The sequence below is a fragment of the Pan troglodytes genome, chromosome 1, assembly GCF_028858775.2.
Source record: "Pan troglodytes isolate AG18354 chromosome 1, NHGRI_mPanTro3-v2.0_pri, whole genome shotgun sequence".
Lineage (NCBI taxonomy): Eukaryota > Metazoa > Chordata > Mammalia > Primates > Hominidae > Pan > Pan troglodytes.
The window spans coordinates 109,247,495-109,267,473 of NC_072398.2; the positions used below are offsets into that span (position 1 = coordinate 109,247,495).

The 19,979-nt window shown below is 40.3% G+C and overlaps 1 protein-coding gene across 4 annotated transcripts in view; it reads right to left on the minus strand.

Moving 5' to 3' along the window:
- The window catches only part of LOC107971330 (notch homolog 2 N-terminal-like protein A), a 250,005-nt gene that overhangs the window by 153,011 nt on the left and 77,015 nt on the right, over positions 1 to 19,979 (minus strand). The window lies entirely within an intron of this gene.

Sequence of the window (19,979 nt, forward strand, 5' to 3'; positions counted from 1 at the left end):
GACTAGAGGGAATAAAGGGGTGGGGTATGGGAGAATAGAATTGATGAGTGACTGCTAATGAATATAAGGTTTCTTTTGGAGATGATGAAAATATTCTAAAATTAATTATGGTGACGGGTGCACTGCTAAATAGATATACTGAAAACCGTTGAATTGTACACTTTAAATGCGAATTTTATAGAATACAAATTATATCTCAATAAAACTGTTTTTAAAAAGTGGCTTCTTGTTCACTCTTGAAAAAAGACACCTGACTGTTTGGTTCAGCACCCTCAAAAAATTTGTTCATGTAATGCATGAAGGAGCATGCTATGGGATTGGCCTAAGAAGTTGCTAGTAATAAAATCTAGAGGTTGTGAAGGCCTGGGGAAGTGAAGGAAGGAGTAAGGGATGGAGAAGGGAAATAAGGAATAAGTGAAGGGATGCACCCAGAAATGAAGGCACAATCATCTCACTGTTGAAAAACCAAGGGCAAAACAGAAAGGAAATGGGGGAGTGGAATTTGCAGATATCTTTACTGCAGCTGTGTAGAACTGGGGCTGAGGTGGTTCAAAGCAAAGCTACAAAGTAAATATTAAGAGGATAAAAACTTCACTGATTTGTTGAATATGTAAGGCCTTGTACAACTCACAGGGATTATTCGTTAAAAGTATACAAGCACTGTAGTCAGTTGGAAAAAGAATTATGATTCCTGTTGCCAAATTTCTATCAAAGCAAAATTATAATGTGATCCTGCAATGAGCCAGAAAGAAACATAAAAAGTTAACTCCCCCCACCTACAAATAGAAACTGCTCCTTTATGTAACCTGAAGTTCATGTATATAGTCTTATTTGTACAGATCCTTGCATCTCAAGATGGATTAGTGTTTTTCAACATGGCAACTTTTAATTTTGTTTATTTATTTATTTTTTAATTTTAATTTTTTTTTTTTTTGAGATGGAGTTTCACTCTTGTTGCCCAGGCTGGAGTGCAATGGCTTGATCTCGGCTCACTGCAACCTCTGCCTCCCGGGTTCAAGCAATTCTCCTGCCTCAGCTTCCCAAGTAGCTGGGATTACAGGGGCATGCCACACGCCCAGTTAATTTTGTATTTTTCAGAGATGAGGTTTCACCATGTTGGTCAGGCTGGTCTTGAACTCCTAACCTCAAGTGATCCACCCGCCTCAGCCTCCCAAAGTGCTGGGATTATAGGCGTGAGCCACCACGCCCAACCTATTTATTTATTTTAAAAAATAATTTTAACTTTTATTTTAGACTCAGGAGTACATGTGCAGGTTTGTTACATGGGTATATGGCATAACACTGAGGTTTGGGGTGTGAATGATCCCCTCACCTAGATAATGAGCATAGTGACCAATAGGTAAGTATTTCAACCTTTGTCCCCCTTCCTCCTTCCTGCCTCTAGTAGTCCCCAGTACCTATTGTTGTCATCTTTATGTCCATGAGTACCCAATGCTTAACTCCCACTTGTGAGATCTTACTAACACATTTGGTTTTCTGTTTCTGCCTTAATTCACTCAGGATAATGACCTCTAGCTCCATCCATGTTGCTAAAAAGGATATGATTTCACTCATTTCTTTGACTGTGTATTATACCATGCTATGTATATACCCTATTTTTAAAAATCCAATCCACTGTTGATGAACACCTAGATTGATTCCATGTCTTTGCTATTGTGAATAGTGCTGTGATGAACATGTGAGTGCATGTGTCTTTTTGGTAGAATGGTTTATTTTCCTTTAGATATATACTCAGTAATGAAGATTGCTGGGTTGAATGGTAATTTTGTTTTAAGTTCTTTGAGAAATCACCAAACTACTTTTCCACAGTAGCTGAACTAATTTACATTCACACCGACAATAGATAAGCATTCCCTTTTCTTGGTAGCCTCGCCAGCAACTGTGGCTTTTGACTATTTGTTGTTTTTTTTTTTTTTTTTTTGAGACAGAGTCTTGCTCTATCACCCAGACTCGAGTGCAATGGTGCGATCTTGGCTCAATGTAACCTCTGCCACCCGGGTTCAAGAAATTCTCCTGCCTCAGCCTCCTGAGTAGCTGGGATTACAGGCATGTGCCACCATACCCGGCTAATTTTTGTATTTTTAGCAGAAACAGGGTTCCACCATGTTGGCCAAGTTGGTCTCAGACTCCTGACCTTAGGTGATCCATCCTCCTCGGCCTCCCAAAGTGCTGGGATTACAGGTGTGAGGCACTGAGCCCGGCCTGACTTTTTAATAATAGCCATTCTGATTGGTGTGAGATGGTATCTCACCGTGGTTTTGATTTGCATTTCTCTAATGATTAGTGATGTTGAGTATTTTTCCACGTTTGTTGTCTGTTTGTATGACTTCTTTTGAAAAGTATCTGTTCATGTCCTTTTCCAACTTTTTAAATGTATTCTATTTATTTATTTATTTATTTATTTTTGAGACGGAGTCTTACTTTGTCACCCAGGCTGGAACGCAGTGGCACCATCTCGGCTCACTGTAGTCTCCACCTTCCGAGTTCAAGCGATTCTCCTGCCTCAACCTCCCGAGTATCTGGGATTACAAGTGTGCAACACCACACCTGGCTAATTTTTGTATTTTTAGTAGGGGAGGTTTCACCATCTTGGCCAGGCTGGTCTTGAACTCCGGACCTCAAGTAGTCTGCCTGCCTTAGCCTTCCACAGTGCTGGGATTACAGGTGTGAGCCACTGCACCCGGCCTGCCCACTTGTTAATGGGGTTATTTTTTGCTTGTTGAATTTTTTTTTTTTATTCAGCATTTATTTTGATAAAATATTTTGCCACTTATCTCTGTCCAATCTCAGCATCCAGCCTCTTAGCAGGATACCATTGGCGTTCCCAGATTCAGCAGATTGCAATGTGCTTCATCTAACACTTAAGGAATCACTGCAGTGAGCCTGCTGCATTATGGCACATCTGCAGAAGTAGCCTCACTCAGTGTACAAATCGAGCAGGCTCGGAAAAACATGACACTGCCAAGTGAAGCTACGCAGTTCTTGCTGTCTCCAAAATAAAAGATGATTCTTTTTTTTTTTTTTTTTTTTAATTGATCATTCTTGGGTGATTCTTGCAGAGGGGGATTTGGCAGGGTCACAGGACAATAGTGGAGGGAAGGTCAGCAGATAAACAAGTGATCAAAGTTCTCTGGTTTTCCTAGGCAGAGGACCCTGCCGCCTTCCGCAGTGTTTGTGTCCCTGGGTACTTGAGATTAGGGAGCGGTGATGACTCTTAACGAACATGCTGCCTTCAAGCATCTGTTTAACAAAGCACATCTTGCACCGCCCTTAATCCATTCAACCCTGAGTGGATACAGCACATGTTTCAGAGAGCACAGGGTTGGGGGTAAGGTCACAGATCAACAGGATCCCAAGGCAGAAGAATTTTTCTTAGTACAGAACAAAATGAAAAGTCTCCCATGTCTACCTCTTTCTACACAGACACGGCAACCATCCGATTTCTCAATCTTTTCCCCACCTTTCCCCCCTTTCTATTCCACAAAACCGCCATTGTCTTCATGGCCCGTTCTCAATGAGCTGTTGAGTACACCTCCCAGATGGGGTGGTGGCCGGGCAGAGGAGCTCCTCACTTCCCAGTAGGGGCGGCCGGGCAGAAGCGCCCCTCACCTCCCGGACGGGGCGGCTGGCCAGGCGGGGGGCTAACCCCCCACCTCCCTCCCGGACGGGGCGGCTGGCCGGGTGGGGGGCTGACCCCCCCACCTCCCTCCCAGACAGAGCGGCTGGCCGGGCAGAGGGGCTCCTCACTTCCCAGTAGGGGCGGCTGGGCAGAGGCGCCCCCCACCTCCCGGACAGGGCGGCTGGCCGGGCGGGGGGCTGACCCCCCCACCTCCCTCCCAGACAGAGCGGCTGGCCGGGCAGAGGGGCTCCTCACTTCCCAGTAGGGGCGGCCGGGCAAAGGCACCCCTCACCTCCCGGACAGGGCGGCTGGCCGGGCAGGGGGCTGACCCCCCCACCTCCCTCCCGGACGAAGAGGGAGGACGCTCCTCACTTCTCAGACGGGGTGGCTGCCGGGCGGAGGGGCTCCTCACTTCTCAGACGGGGCAGTTGCCAGGCAGAAGGTCTCCTCACTTCTCAGACGGGGTGGCCGGGCAGAGACGCTCCTCACATCCCGGACGGGGCGGCAGGGCAGAGGTGCTCCCCACATCTCAGACCATGGGCGGCCGGGCAGAGACGCTCCTCACTTCCCAGATGTGATGGCGGCCGGGAAGAGGTGCTCCTCACTTCCTAGATGGGATGGCGGCCGGGCAGAGACGCTCCTCACTTTCCAGACTGGGCAGCCAGGCAGAGGGGCTCCTCACATCCCAGACGATGGGCGGTCAGGCGGAGACGCTCCTCACTTCCCAGACGGGGTGGCTGCCAGGCAGAGGCTGCAATCTCGGCACTTAGGGAGGCCAAGGCAGGCGGCTCGGAGGTGGTTGTAGCGAGCCGAGTTCACACCACTGCACTCCAGCCTGGGCGCCATTGAGCACTGAGTTAACGAGACTCCGTCTGCAATCCCGGCACCTCGGGAGGCCGAGGCTGGCAGATCACTCGCGGTTAGGAGCTGGAGACCAGCCCAGCCGACACATCGAAACCCCGTCTCCACCAAAAAAATACGAAAACCAGTCAGGCGTGGCGGTGCGCGCCTGCAATCGCAGGCACTCGGCAGGCTGAGGCAGGAGAATCGGGCAGGGAGGTTGCAGTGAGCTGAGATGGCAGCAGTACCGTCCAGCTTCGGCTCGGCATCAGAGGGAGACCGTGGAAAGAGGGGAGAGGGAGAGGGAGAGGGAGAGGGAGACTTGTTGAATTGTTTAAGTTCCTTACAGATTCTGAATAGACCTTTATCAGATGCATAGTTTGTGCATATTTCTAAAATTTTCTCCAAACATTAGATCTTTTTAGAGACATGTTGGATTTGACATGTGTCCATGTTTTAAGTAAGATTTTTAAAATAAGAATACAGGGCAAGTTGAAATAAATGGTAACTCATTGCGTCTAGTAAGTCACACACATACACACACCATCCTCCAAAAGCTCAAAGCATGTCAAGATACAAATCACACCAGTGTTAGCCTCTTATTTATGTGACTTAGCCCTGCCTACTCAAGAGCCTGTCTCCTCTTGACAGCTCTGTCATATAGGGTAGAAAATATAGAACAGCTGTGACCAGGGATTACTCATCTGTACAGTCACTAGATGATAATAGTTATAAAAATTAACATGTGTAAAGGGCTTTGTGGCATATAAGCCACTACTGTGCATATGATTTTAATTCAATTTTAATCTTTATAGAAACTCCTCTCCTCTCCTCCTCACCTCGGATGGGGGTATCAAAGCTTAGGAATGAAGTGACTTGTTAAGATCTCTCACTATGCTTTTTCCTCAAGTATATAAACATTCCTGAACCTCTCTCAATTAAAAAAAATGGAATTCATTCCTTATTACACATGCTTTCTAGCCAATCTTTCTTCTTTCATAACTAAGTGTTTTAGAGTAGCTTACACTCTCTGCCTCCCCCTCTTTGCATTCATATCGCTATTTTTTCCTTGTCTAAGGAATGTAATGTACTACATCAGGTCACATGCTGAAAGATTGCACCTGGGGAATGCAGTCACCCACCTACCGCAGTTTGGCTCATGCATAGATATTAAACACAACTTGAGGAATATCCTTGACTACTGAAGAAAGTAGGCAAACTCTGGGCAGGCACTCAGACTTGGGAAGCTTGCGGCATTCCTCTGAGGTCTAAGGAGCTTCCCATTCTATGGCTATCCTCCCTGTCCTTTCCTTTCTGAAGGAAAAGAAGGAAGGAAAGAAGGAAGGGACGGAGGGAGGAAGGGAAGAAAGGAAGAATAGTTTCAAAACAAAGTTGTCTGACTACAAATTCTGTTCTGTTATTAGATCCTTTCCAATTCACTGTTGTTGTGGTTGTTAAAATAAAGCACAAATTTTTACCACTTGTAGTAGAGAGGCTTGTGAGAGACAGTTCCTCTACTCCAGAATTGTCACCCCTGTCTCCTATCAAAATGCCTCAGATTCTTCCATTTAAACTTTGGTAATGATGTCAATCTTGGAAGACTTTCTGGGTTGAGCAGATTAAAGAAGCTGAACATGATAGAAGGGAGAAGAAAGCTGCAAGGAACAGGGACTGGCCTGATGGCCTGCTTCATCTATTGCCCAAGCTCCCCACAGCCAGCTCTGGTCCCTTGTAGGATAGAAAGTACAACACAAAGAGGTGACTGAATAACTTAATGGTCTTGGATACACAGTCAGTCCTCTGCTCTCCCATCTGAACTAACAATATTTCCTGTTCTGTTATCTGAAGTGTGAGGTTGGCACTCTATGATGACACAAGTGCCCACTTCCAGCCAAGCCAAGCAACCTTTCCTCCAGACTGAGTCAGTCACCTCCATTCTTTGTGTTCTGACCTTCCAGCTGCAAAAGTAGGGCCCAGATCTCACCTTCTTAGATTCTGAGGTAGTGAACCTGAACAGGTGAATTATAGAGCCACTGTGAAGCTCTAGAGTTCCAAGGAGTTCTCCACCTTACCGGTGTTTAAAATCTGTACTTAGTTCCTATATATTTTTCCACACTTTTCATTTCCTTTCCTATAATTCCTTAATATCTCCTTTGATAGCAAAAGGGACAAATGTAAACAGGGTAGGCCATGAGCAAAATCAAGTAGGTAACATATGTCTTTGCTGCTCCATCTCCTTCCTTTCTCCTCCCTCCATTGAAGTCAGGAATCTAAAAATAGTCATCATACCTTAGTGTATATTTAAAGTTCTCTTAACTGTATCTCACAAGGGCTTTATTTTTAGTTATAAAATTTTTATAAGTTGTTTTGGCCACTACTAGAAGCAGGCTTTCAGGGAGGTAGCAAAGGCATTTTTAGGGAACATTTTTAGGAGTCTTCATCTGGGAATCACCCCAAGCAGGGAGCTCCTCAGAAACATTCTCATGCCCCGGACCTTCGTGCTCACCACGCTTGACTGTGTAGGGAGTTTGAGATAAAATGGTCTACAGTCATTCATTTCGGGTACCTTCCTCTGGACTCTACATTTCTGGTCACTTTTCTGTCATCACCCAGCTTCTTAGGTCAGTACCCGCTGATACTCATGGTGATCCGGGAAGGCTGGACCAGGGAAGTGGAGGACAGGCTGTGCTGATGGTTTATTAAAGTCTGTGGCTTCTTACTCCTCCACAAGACTCCTCATCAGAGGGTGCGGCTTGGGTCATGCTGGGCACTCAGCAGCTTTGTGGTGGGTATCGGTTTGTGCTTCCTCCCCTTTGCTTTCGATTCAATGCTTTCCTGTTGCAGTCTGAGCAGCTCTATTTAACCGCAGCCTCACAGCAGCTACCACTGCATGCAAACTGGATCCATCTAGGGGCAAGTACAGGGCAACCAGAGGGTAAGGGGTTGAGAGGTAAGAAAGGAGACTGCTAGAAGTCAGCTGGAAATGAAAAATTCCAAAGCTAGAATGTCATGATGAATAACAACCAAGAAAACATTCCAGTACCATGAAAAAAAATACGTTCCAGTTTACATTCAGCTATGATTTTTAAAAACTGAACCCTAAGTTAATTAGTTCAAATACAGTTTCATTAGAAAATATCTTTGCATTTTTCAAAGAAATATATAGGATAATATAAATCCTGGCTTTAATTCAAGAATTAATTAAAAAATATTAAGAATCCCAGTTCAGTTCTGATTCAGGAATAAGATAACTGATAATTTGAGGCTAGAATTTAGTCTACAGATGTTAGAGGCCCTACAGTAGAATGCTCCGAGCAGAGGAAACAGCATCTGTGAAGGCCTAGAGGCAAAAGGAAGCAGGGTGTGTTTGAAACACTGGAGGTCAGTGTGAGTGGAGTTCAGACTGATGGCAAGTTACTGATCATGAGAGGCTTATGAACCGTGATAAGAAGTTCGGACTCCATCCTAAGGACAGTGAGAAGCAACTAAAGGATTTTAAACACAAGTGGTGAATTTACAGAACTGCATTTACATAAAGAACCATCTAGTGGTTAGTGGAAAATGATCCAAGGGGAGAAAACCTGGGGGCAGGAAACTAGCAAAGGGATGTGCAAAACGCCACATAGATGGTGATCACTTAGGCCAGTGGGGACAGGGAGAAATTGATGGATTCAGATATGTAGATTATACTGACTTTGGTTATTGACTGAATGTGGAAGGTGAGCAAAAGAGGCATTAAGGATGAATCCTACATTTCTGCCTAGAAAAACTGGGTAGATGGTGTGGCATATGTTTGGATAAGGAGCATTACTGGAGGAATAGGTTTGAGGGAGGGAGTTGGTTAATAGGCTTTCAGGAATTTCTAATTGAAGAAGTTCTAGAAAGCAGTCAAAAGAGGTCAGGGAAGATAGAGATTTGGAAATAATTGGCAGATAGATCTCAATAATGCCATGGAAAGGGATAATATTTCTCACAGAAAATGTTTAGAGAGAAAAGAGGCTGATGTAGAACAGGGTTCTGAGGAACACCAGCACTTTAGGAATAAAGAGGAGCTTGCAAAGGATGCTGAAGACCCATGACTAAGATAGGGAAAAAATAATAGTGCAAAGGAAGAGTGAATCTATCAAAGAGGATGTGATCAAAAGCATCAGATGCTACCCTGATGCCAAGTAAGATAAAGGCTGATGTATCCACTGGATTTAGTAATATGGGAGGTGGCGGGGGGGGCGTTAGTGTCCTGAGTGAAAGCCCTTTCAATACAATGGGAGCTGATGCCAGTTTAGATTGGGTTAAAAATTGTTTGAGAAGTGAAGAAATGGAAACAGCAAGAGCAGACATCTCATTCAGCAAGCTACACATACTATTCCTTTTCCCTCTACCTCTACCCTCTAAATTCCCTTTCACGCTGTCCCTATTTGGTAAATCTTGCTCATTCCAGGACAGAGCTGGAGTGAAGGAGATTTGCAAACAAACAAACAAAAATCTGAGGAATATATATATGTTTTTCCAGAAGCAAATTTAGCCAGGGCTGAAATTCAGGAAGTGAGTGACTTATTCCATGCTCACCAGACAAGAACTTTCAGCCAATAAAGAAGGGCTACACACTCCCTGGTGCCAATGTGGGGGTGTTGGTTACGTTAAGCCAAGAATGTGATGCAATTCTCAAGAACAGGAAGAGGTTTGGCTGGAATAGAAAGAGGACTCTGACTTGGTAGTGGTGGTAGCAGAAGTGGAGTGGGAAACAGGTAGTTTTTTCAAAAGAGTAAAGCTAGAGATTGACTGGCAAAAGCAGAAGGAATTGATAAACTGTAACTGAAAGCCTTCCTATTCCATCTCTGGTTGTAATAAAGCAGACAGAAAAAGCCTCACATTCAGAATTGGCTCTTCTAGCAATTATGAAAGAAATTACCCACCCCCTGGAGCTCTCTTGACATATAGGGTGTCCCTCTGGACTTTTTCTTCAAGCAAAGAGCAGCTATTTTGATTACAGATTAGAAAATTTATCTGTAAAATGGGGGATAGTAGCTATCAACTTCACAGGGCTATGGTGAGTATCAAAGGGAAAACATGTCTGTGAGAGCACCTTATACGCTATTAATATGCCTATGCCTAGCCTACTTATAGTAGGCTAGCCTACTAGTTACTTATAGCCTACTGCTCAAGTTATCACCAAGGTCTGATTTTTTGACAAAAAAAAATTGCAACCTCCGGCCTAAGTGAGTTAAGAACAGTTCAAATGTTAGTTGCTCTTGTCATTACAAGATAATTCACTGACTAAAGATAGAAAGGCACGGGGATATTTGAATAATGAAAGAATGAGAAAGATTAGATGTAGACAACATTTTATCTGAATGACAAACATATACTCTATGATAGGAACACATTTAGACACTGCTGAGGATCACTCTTTGGACTTAGGTAGGCATCCTAAACTATAAATCAGGCCTGAACACCTTTTCTCTTACACATACAAAACGATTTATTTAAAAACTGGTGCTAAGTAAGATCTACAAATCTAGAGTTAAATGGAAAAACATGGGTAGGAGTTTCTGGAAATATAAGTCAAATTATTAACATGAGATTGAAGAAACAGTCAATTATTTTCTTCACAGGACAGAGAAAAGGAAAAATCTTATTTGGAATGAATGTTATATTTATTGTAATAGGATTAGCTTTGTCACCTAAATACCATCATTTTTAAAGGGCTATTCTTTACAGTATAGTTCTTTTCCTCTCAAGGAAAAACTGCTTTAGACATTTTAATTGAGGAAAAGGCAGAGCCTTTGGAGTTTTGCTGCCCTCTTCTGGGAACATGAAGTCATAGCCTGAGAAATTGCTAGAGGATCCTAAATATTGCAATATATAACAGGAATAATTCCCTTTTCCCTATCAAAAGTAAAATAACTATGAAACTGGATGTTAGTCTCCAGAGAAAAGCCAGGATTGTACTGGTCACAAATGCTTTTTTAAACAGTTATAATAGTAATAAAAGTGAAACAGTATGGTATACTTGTACATCACTTCAAGGTTTATAAAATCTTCATGACCATTATTGCATTTTACCTTCTTTTATCCTCAAATAGTTCAAGTGAAGTAGGCAGAACAGACGTTATTCTCATTTTCACATGGGGAAACTGAAGTACATAGTGTCTAAAAAACTTACCTAAAGTTCTGCTAGAGTGCTGAGCTGGGCCTTGAAGTCGACTCCCAACTCAGAGTTCAATGCTCTTTTCACCCACTTCCCTACTGCATGCAATGTAAGTAATTTGTTTCTGTTGCAGTTACATCCCTCCTCAGCAATGTCTATATTACACCACAGTGTCCAGTAATTTATAGAAAGAAATCTGCTGCTTTGTGTATGATTCTAGCAAGGCTACGCTGTTATTGTGGCAAAAACGGATATATTTAAATTCCACAAACAAGTGGATGGGCTATAGCAGAACTTCTCAAACTTCTGCTTGGAAGTTCTTTAGTGTCTTTTTTTCTTCTTCTTCTTCTTCTTAGATTCTTTAAAGCAAGCAGAGTTTTGTAATATTAAGTCTCAACTCTGCTACTAGGGAAAAATGAGTTTGAGAAAGACGGAAGAAAAAGTGGAGTATAAAAATTTTTAAAAATCAAGAAAAACCAATTTGAAAGTCAATGTTCTTTTATTCTAAAGCTCTAAGTGTGCAAATAAACCCACTCTGTATATTTATGCAAATAGCTAAACAAAAGGCAGATAAATAGATATAATCTTCAGTCCAGGTATTGGCCTAACTGCTTGTCCCTGCATGCCCAGTCCAACAAACCTCACTGCCTACCTACACAACCAGCAAGTAAAAAATTGGGAGTTTAGCAGGTACAAATTGCCATTAGTTGGTCAAAACTAAGCCGGTAAAACCAGTTTCTTGGGTATGGTAAAATATTTCTTACTTTATATGGCATATTGGTCAAGGTATTTATCACTGAACTGGAGTCACTTTTTCAAAAAATTAGTTAACAGATCTGAAATGCTCATTAAATATTGTCTCCACAACATAAAAGTAATCATAAGCATAATGGTCAACTGGAAACATTCCCAGTCCAAGATTCGTTGCTATATTTGACTTCTGTGCTTTCTCCCCGTCTAATTTATCTCTATGCCTTAATTTCTCCTCCTTCTTTGCCCCCATACCTTTCAATTGTTTCTGCCACCAAAGAATCAATTTCACTTGCTGTAATTTTTCCCTTCTCCAATGTGTTTACTATATGTTGATATAATTGTACTGGTTCTCTCTTTTGTTGCAACTTTTCAGTGTGCCTTTCTTTTCCCATTTCATTACTAGACCTACACCATTTTGCCCCACTTTGTTTTCTTCTTTTATTCAAATTGTGTGTACCTATGATTCATGAAACCCAGTTCCAAAAAACTTATGCATACATCTCTGTAATTCAATGAACTTATACCATGAATATTTGTTGCACACCTCCAATGTGTCAGCCACTGTACCCAATGCCAAGGATTCAAATTGAATAATAATTGTTCTCTATCTCAGGCATCTCATAAGGCACATAGCCAAGGAGACAAACAAGTATGCACTGACGGCTAGTTTAAATTTGTAGGTTTTATAATAGAAATATGAACAAGTTATTGTGGGAGAATGAAAACACAACTTCTCCCAGGTCAGAGAGAAGGGGGGGTATGAGAATGTCAGAAAGGCTTTATGAAAGAGACATTTGAGCTGGGTCTTTGAAGGAAGAGCAGAACTTTACCAGGTGTCTTGTTTGTTTTGCTATATGCTTTATTTTACATTTTTAAAAAACTTTTATTTAAGGTTTTGGTGTACAGATTATTTTGTTACCCGGTAATAAGCATAGTACCCAATAGGTAGTTTTTCTATCCTCTCCCTCCTCCCACCCTCTACCGTTAAGTAGGCCTTGGTGTCTGTTGTTCCCTTGTGTACATGTGTACTCAATGTTTAGCTCCCACTTATAAGTGAGAGTATGTGGTATTTGGTTTTCTGTTCCTACATAATTTAGCTTGGGATAATTGCCTCCAGCTCCATCCATGTTGCTGCAAAGGACATAATCTTATTTTTTTATGGCTGTGTATATTCCATGGTGTACATGTACCACATTTTCTTTATCCAGACTACTACCGATGGGCATTTAGGTTGATTCATGTCTTTGCTATCGTGAATAGTGCTGCGATGAACATATGCGTGCATGTGTCTTTATGGCAGAACAATCTATATTCCTTTAGGTATATATCCAATAATGGGATTGCTGGGTCGAGGGGTAATTCTGTTTCAGGTTCTTTGAGAAATCACCAAAGTGCTTTGCACAACGGCTGAACTAATTTACATTCCCATTAGCAGTATATAAGTGTTCCATTTTCTCTGCAACCACGCCAGCATCTATTGCTTTTTGACTTTTTAATAGCCATTCTGATTGGTATGAGATAGTATCTCATTGCGGTTTAGATTTGCATTTCTCTAATTATTAGTGATGTGGAACATTTTTTCATATGCTTCTTGGCCACATGTATGTCTTTTTGAAAAATGTCTGTTCGTGTCATTTGCCCACTTTTTAATGGGGTTGTTTTTTGCTTATAAAGTTCCTTATAAATTCTGGATATTAGACTTCTCTAGGATGCATAGCTTGCAAATATTTTCTCTCATTCTGTAGGTTATCTGTTTACCGTGTTCACTGTTTTGTTTGTTTGTTTTTGGCTATGCTAAAGCTCTTTAATTAGATTCCATTTGTCAATTTTTGTTTTTGTTGCAATTGTTTTTGGCATCTTTGTTATGAAATCTTTGCCAGGTCCTATTCCAGAATAGTATTTCCCAGGCTATCTTCCAGGGCTTTTATAGTTTTAGGTTTTATATCTAAGTCTTTACTTCATATGAGTTGATTTTTGTATATGGCATAAGGAAGGGGTCCAGTTTCAATCTTATGCATATGGCTAGCCACTTATTTCAGCACCATTTATTGAATAGGAAGTCCTTTTCTCATTGCTTGTTTTTGTCAACTTTTTTCAAATATCAGATCATAGGTGTGCAGCATTATTTCTGGGCTCTTTTCTGTTCCATTGGTCTATGTGTCTGTTTTTGTACCAGTACCATGCTGTTTTGGTTACTGAAGCCTTGTAGTATAGTTGAAATTGGGTAGTGTAATGCCTTCAGCTTTGTTCATTTTGCTTAAGATTGTTATGGCTATTCAGGCTCTTTTTTAAGTTCCATATGAATTTTAAAAGTTTTTTTTTCTAATTCTGTGAAGTATGTCACTGGTAGTTTCATAGGAATAGCATTGAATCCATAAACTGCATTGGGAAGTACAGCCATTTTAACAACACTAATTCTTCCTATTCATGAGCATGGAATATTTTTCCATTTGTTTGTGTCATCTCTGATTTGAGTAGTGTTTTGTAATTCTTTTTGTAGAGATCTTTCACCTCCCTTGTTATCTATATTTCTAGGTATTTTTGTATGTGTATGGCTATTGTGAATGAGATTGCATTCTTGATTTTGACCCTCAGATTAAATGCTGTTGGTGTATAGAAATGCCACTAATTTTTGTACATTAATTTTGTATCCTGAAACTTTGCTAATTGTTTATCAGATCAAAGAGCTTTTAGGCAAAGACTATGGGGTTTTCTACAGAATCATATTGTCTGCAGATAGTTTGACTTCCTGTTTTCCTTGGATGTCTTATATTTCTTTCTCTAACCTGTTATCTCTGACTAGGACTCTCAGTACTATGTCGAATAGGATTGGTGAGAGTGGGCATCTTTGTCTTATTCTGGTTCTCACGGGGAGTATTTCTAGCATTTGGCCCATTCAGTATGATGTTGGCTGTAGGCTTACCATAGATGGCTCTTATTTTGAAGTATGTTCCTCTAATGCCTAGTTTGCTGAGGGTTTTTAACATGAAGCGATGTTGAATTTTATTGAAAGCCCTTTCTGCATCTATTGAGATGACCATGTGGTTTTTGTTTTTAGTTGTTTATGTGATGAATCACATTTATTGATTTGCATATGTTGAACCAAACTTGCATCCCAGGGATAAAGCTTGCTTGATTGTGGTGGATTCGTTTTTGACATGCTGCTGGGCTTGGTTTGCTAGTCCAGCAAATTGAGTCATTGAGGATTTTTGCATGTATGTTCCTCAAGGTTATCCATATTCGGAACTCTATTTTTGTCATGTCAGCCTGGTTAAGAACCACTGTTGGGGAAATAGTGCAGAAGGCACTCTGGCTTTTTGAGTTGTCGGAGTTCTTCTGCTGGTTCTCACCTGTGTGGTCTGATGTTGCTTCAACCTTCGAAGTTGCTGTTTCTTGGATAGGTTTTTCTGCTTTTGTCTTCTTTGATGCCCTTGGGGGTCTGAATGTTGCATATAATGGGCTCAGCCAAGTGGCCTCATTTCTGGAAGATTGTAGGGGCCAAGGCTGAGCTCAGCACTCATGAGCTGTGTGTTCTAACTCTGAGGAGGCTGGTATTGGACCTCTGGCTTTGTTTTCTAGCCCCTCAAGGTTAGGAGCCTAGCAGGTGTCTTAAACTGTTTTCTGTTGCGATAATAGAATACCTGAGAGTGGGTAACTTATTAAAAAGAGTTTTATTTAGCACTTGGTTCTGTTGGCTGGGAAATTCAGGATCAGGCAGCTGTATCTGGTGGGTTCTCATTACTGCCTCATGCTGCATCAAAACATGGTAGAGAAACAGAAGGGGACTGAGTTTGTGCAAACAAAAAGCGCAAAATAGAAGAGGCAGCATTGTTTTATAACAACTCACTCTCTTGGGAACTAACCATTCCCACGAGAACCCAGTCTCAGTGTCAAGAGAAAGATGTTAATCCATCTTAGCAACCTAATTACCTCTTAAAAGTACCATCTCCCAACACTATTACATTGGCAATTGAACTACAACATGAGTTTTGGAGGCGCCAAACAACATCCAAACCATAGCAGCAGGTTTAAAGGTAAAAGGATGGGAGAAAAGTACACAGAAAGATATTCTGCAGAAAAGGCACAGAGTGAGCCAAGGCACAAGGTAAAATGTTTGACTGGTTAGAGACGCTAGATTATTTTGTGCGGCTAAGACAAAACAAAGCTGGTGGGGAGTGGCAGGAGGTACGTCTAGAATGGCACAATGGGGCCAGACTGCGAATGGCAAACTGAAGTATGTGATATTTTATTCTAAAGAAAATGTAGTATGATTAGCACAAAAAAAAAAAAAAAAAATTATTGGCCGGGCGCAGTGGCCCATGCCTGTAATCCCAGCACTTTGCGAGGCTGAGGAGGGTGGATCATGAGGTCAGGAGTTCAAGACGGTGAAACTCCATCTCTACTAAAAATACAAAAATTAGCCAGGAGCTGTGGCAGGTGCCTGTAATCCCAGCTACTCAGTAGGCTGAGGCAGGAGAATCACTTGAACCCGGGAGGTGGAGGTTGCAGTGAGCTGAGATCGCGCCACTGCACTCTAGCCTGGGCGACAGAGCAAGACTAAAAATAAAAATAAAAAAATTATTATCCATGGTATTATCACGGTAGTACTGACTAAAAGAGGGACATGTGTAACAAAATCAGTAAGGAGGGTACTCCAAGAATCCATGTTAAAGTTAATGAGTGCTTGAGCCCAAACATAAAGGATGGAAATGATGTAATAAAATACCTTTTGAAAGTTATATTAAAAAATTTTTGGTTAATAGTCTAGTTAGAGGTGAAAGAAGAAAGCAGTGGAGTCTAATGCAATTCGTGACTTGTAGCTCAGGTAAAGGGGTGGCAGGTGACGCTTAAATACTAGAAATATAAGAAGAAGCACAGGTTTGGTTTTATCTTTGAGAACAATGGAGTGGAGGTATGTTTTAGATGCAATTATTTATGGGATATTCAAAACAGATATATAAGAAGCAAAAAACTTGGGCCCAAAAAACAAGTTTGAAGGTATATTTGGGAGTTACCAGTAATATAGGTAACTGTTGAAGCTCTAAATATAGAAGACAAACTAGAAGAGCTTGTTTCTTGAAGAATTCATGTCATGCTAGACATTTTTTACAGAGATTTCTTAAAACAGGGGCATATCTTCTTTGGCTAACATATGCAGACTAAAATGAAAGAGTATAGTATATTATAAAATCAATAAAAGGTAAGATAAATTTAGGCCTAAAAATAAAGAATAAATACACTCAGTTGATTCTGAAGCTCTAATTTACAGATGCAAATTGTAGCAGTACATTAACTCATATGTCAAAACAACATCTAGAGAAACAAAAAATGAAAGTAAAATGGAAAAAGATAAAAGAAGTGAGGCAAGGAGAAGAGAATGGGCAAAAGGAGATAGGAAAAACAGGAATTTTTTTTTTTAAGGGCTAAAATTTTAGTGAATCAGATGTGGAAAACAGTTGGATTAACATTGAGATCAAATGAGAAAGGAGCAAATAAGGAAAGATGTATTACAAACCAAGAGTAAAAAAGGGAAAACAAAATAACAAAAGCAAAAACTATTTAAAAAGAATAAAGGAAGACGTGATAATGAAGTAAATTTAAAAAGTACGGAACAATAAAAAGAAATTGCAAAAAAATACCTTTTGAAAATAAACATACTAATAACTTGACAATAAAGTGAAATGTGTAAGACAAACATATCTGTGTCATTATTTAGGAGTAGTGAAAAGTACTCTTAAATAATAATTTGGTGTCTAGCAGGCCTGGATTTGAATCTACTTTAACTTGCTAGCTATGTGACCTTGGGCAAGCAAAGAAACTCCTCATAACCATTGTAATAATACCAGCAAAATGCCTTACACTTATGGCTCAAAAAATGAAGTAAATGAGAGAAAAAAGTATAGATTACTATATGGAAGTCAAATTTCTAGTGACTTTTCTAATGCAAACATGAATTGTTACAGTACTTGAAATAAACTTTATGAGAACTGAGTGACTACATTGCTTCAGATAGTTTTATACTGCTAGGTCAACGCTGCCTGACAGTAATAAGAATAGGATGTGAGATTCAATATGCTCATTCTATCTCAAACTCTGTCACACATACAATGACTGCTATTTATCTTCCTCCTGAGCCATCTGGGAAAAAACCAACCAACCAACCAACTAAACAAAAGAAAAACCCACCAGGTAGGAGTCAGTCAGTTCTGCTAACTAACTAACCAAAAACCTTAATTGTATGGCCACCAGCACCCTAGCCCTTTGTCATGAAAGCTACCAATAAGGTGGAAATTTAAAATATGAGATATTTTATTATACATGTTTTATTAAACCCTATATGTGCAGAAATGATTGTCCATTTTCCTTAACTTGCTTTTGTAAGACTTATTAAGTAGAAAATATAAATCTCAAGCTCCTTAAATGTGATTTTGAGGAACTGAGACCAAAACAATTTTTTGCTGTGGAACCAGATCCTTGAATGCACTACAGGAAAATATTATTTGATATGAAATTTTTTTGGTACACACAATTTTTCAAAAATACATCTCTCTCCACAAAGTTAATTCAAACTGTAGAATTCTTCCAAGTCACAAATGGAGTTTTCAAGGCTCTGGGTACTTACCTTTGAGTTCCACATCCTTTATCTCTGGAGCTCTTAACTGACGGAACATGGACCATTAGGTCATGAACAGACTTTGTAGTCTTTGAACAGCCTGAAACGGTATGTGATACTTGATGTGCATGTACACAGGAACATTTTTCTAGAGTAATGGCACATACCTTTCATCAGATTTTCAAAGGTTTCTCAAAATGCTCAAGAACCATTGTTAGACATTTAAATAACCAGAGTGTACAGTGTCCAAATATTTCCAAATTTTGACACTTGTAAGATGTCTTAATTAAAACAAGCCATGAAGTTCAGCGTCACAATAACCAGAAAAGCACTTGTGAGAGTAGTTCTATGTCTTTACTTCCTAGTGGTTTACACACTCTTTAACCCATATGGCAATCTGGCTTCTGTCTCCAGTGCTCTGGAATTACTTCTGCCTGTATGATTAAGTTCCTCATTGTTAAATTCGAAAATACATTCTTTGGTATTTATTTGACCTCTTGGTGGTAATATAGTGTAAGAGCACAGACTCTGGAGCCAAACTGCCTAGGTTCAAATCTTAGCTCTATTACTTTCTAACTCTGTGACTTTGGGCAAATGACTTAACTCTCTCATGCCTGAAAGCAGAATCCTTTGTAAGGTTTATTTATATAGTGGTGTAAAGAGTACTTACTTCAAAAGCTTTGGTCAGTGTGAGAAATAAGCTCCTAACAAAGAAAGTGTTATGTAATAGTTATTATCTGGTACCTCTGATCACATCATTTTTGAAAATCACTTGAAATCTGCCTAAGTTTCATTCTGCCTTTGATGGCTCCTTATTTTCATCTCCCTACTTCAGGCTTCCTCCCTAATCTATCTTTTATGCCAATATTATGATCACTTGAAACTACAAATCTGATGCCATCCTTGGCCATTACCATTAAGATGGTCTAAACTCCTCAGCATGATAGACAAGTCCCTTTATGATAGTGTACCCATCTAGTTCTCATTCCTCAAGTCTCCTCTGTTGTCTATGCTTACCCTATGGGCTAAGCTGAACCAAGCTGTTACATTTCCAAAATATGCCTCGCTGTCTTTATTCATGCCTTTGCACATGCCATTGACTCTTCCTAGAATGCCCCATTCTCCTTCTCTAGAAAGTCTTCTCTTAACATACTTCTTCCCAAAATAAATTAGGTGTCCTTTCTTAATATGCTTCCAATAACCCCATACAGTATTTATCCCATTCTGTTTTAGATGCCAGTTTGGTTGATGATACATTTCATCTAGTCAGATCTTCCCACTGCCTCTTATAAAGAAAACCAGGAGCCATATTATGATATTCTTGTTCTCTAATTTTTCTGCTGCCCTGATCTTAAACCACTTTCTTCTTCCTTTGTTGACAATTACCCCACCCCTTATTTCTTAATTAGCCCAACAAGATTAGATAGAAATGTATCTACAAAGGATATATGTATATAAATTAACTAGATAACAAAACTTCACACTGAAGTGAACATTCTACAAGTATTTATTTCATTGCTGACCATTAGGTTGCAGCATGCAACTCTCAACAATGAGCTGCCCCTCTCCACTCCTATAGAAGCTCCAAATACTATGGTACCACTATGTAGGTTTTCAGCCTTTCAAAGGCTTTTATTATCAACATCATCATTACTTCAGCAGGAGCCTTTTAGGGACTTAAAAGCACTGATTATCTATAAAAAGTAACTTCATATTTCATGCACAAAATTCCCAATTGGCAGATTTAGGTCCATAAAAGAAAGGAAAAAAATTATTCTAGTTATATAAATTATCAGGAATAAAATAGCATTTCTCCTTGCCTTGTTATAAGGAAATAATATATTTTTCCTTACCAGGAATCAGGATAGTATCTTTGATGATCCCTCAGGGTGATAAAATTGCTTACTGGTTAAAGTTTTTTGCCAAAGATATTAAGAAATAAAAAGTTCGCTCATTTTCCTGTGCAATTTAAAGAAATATTTGCA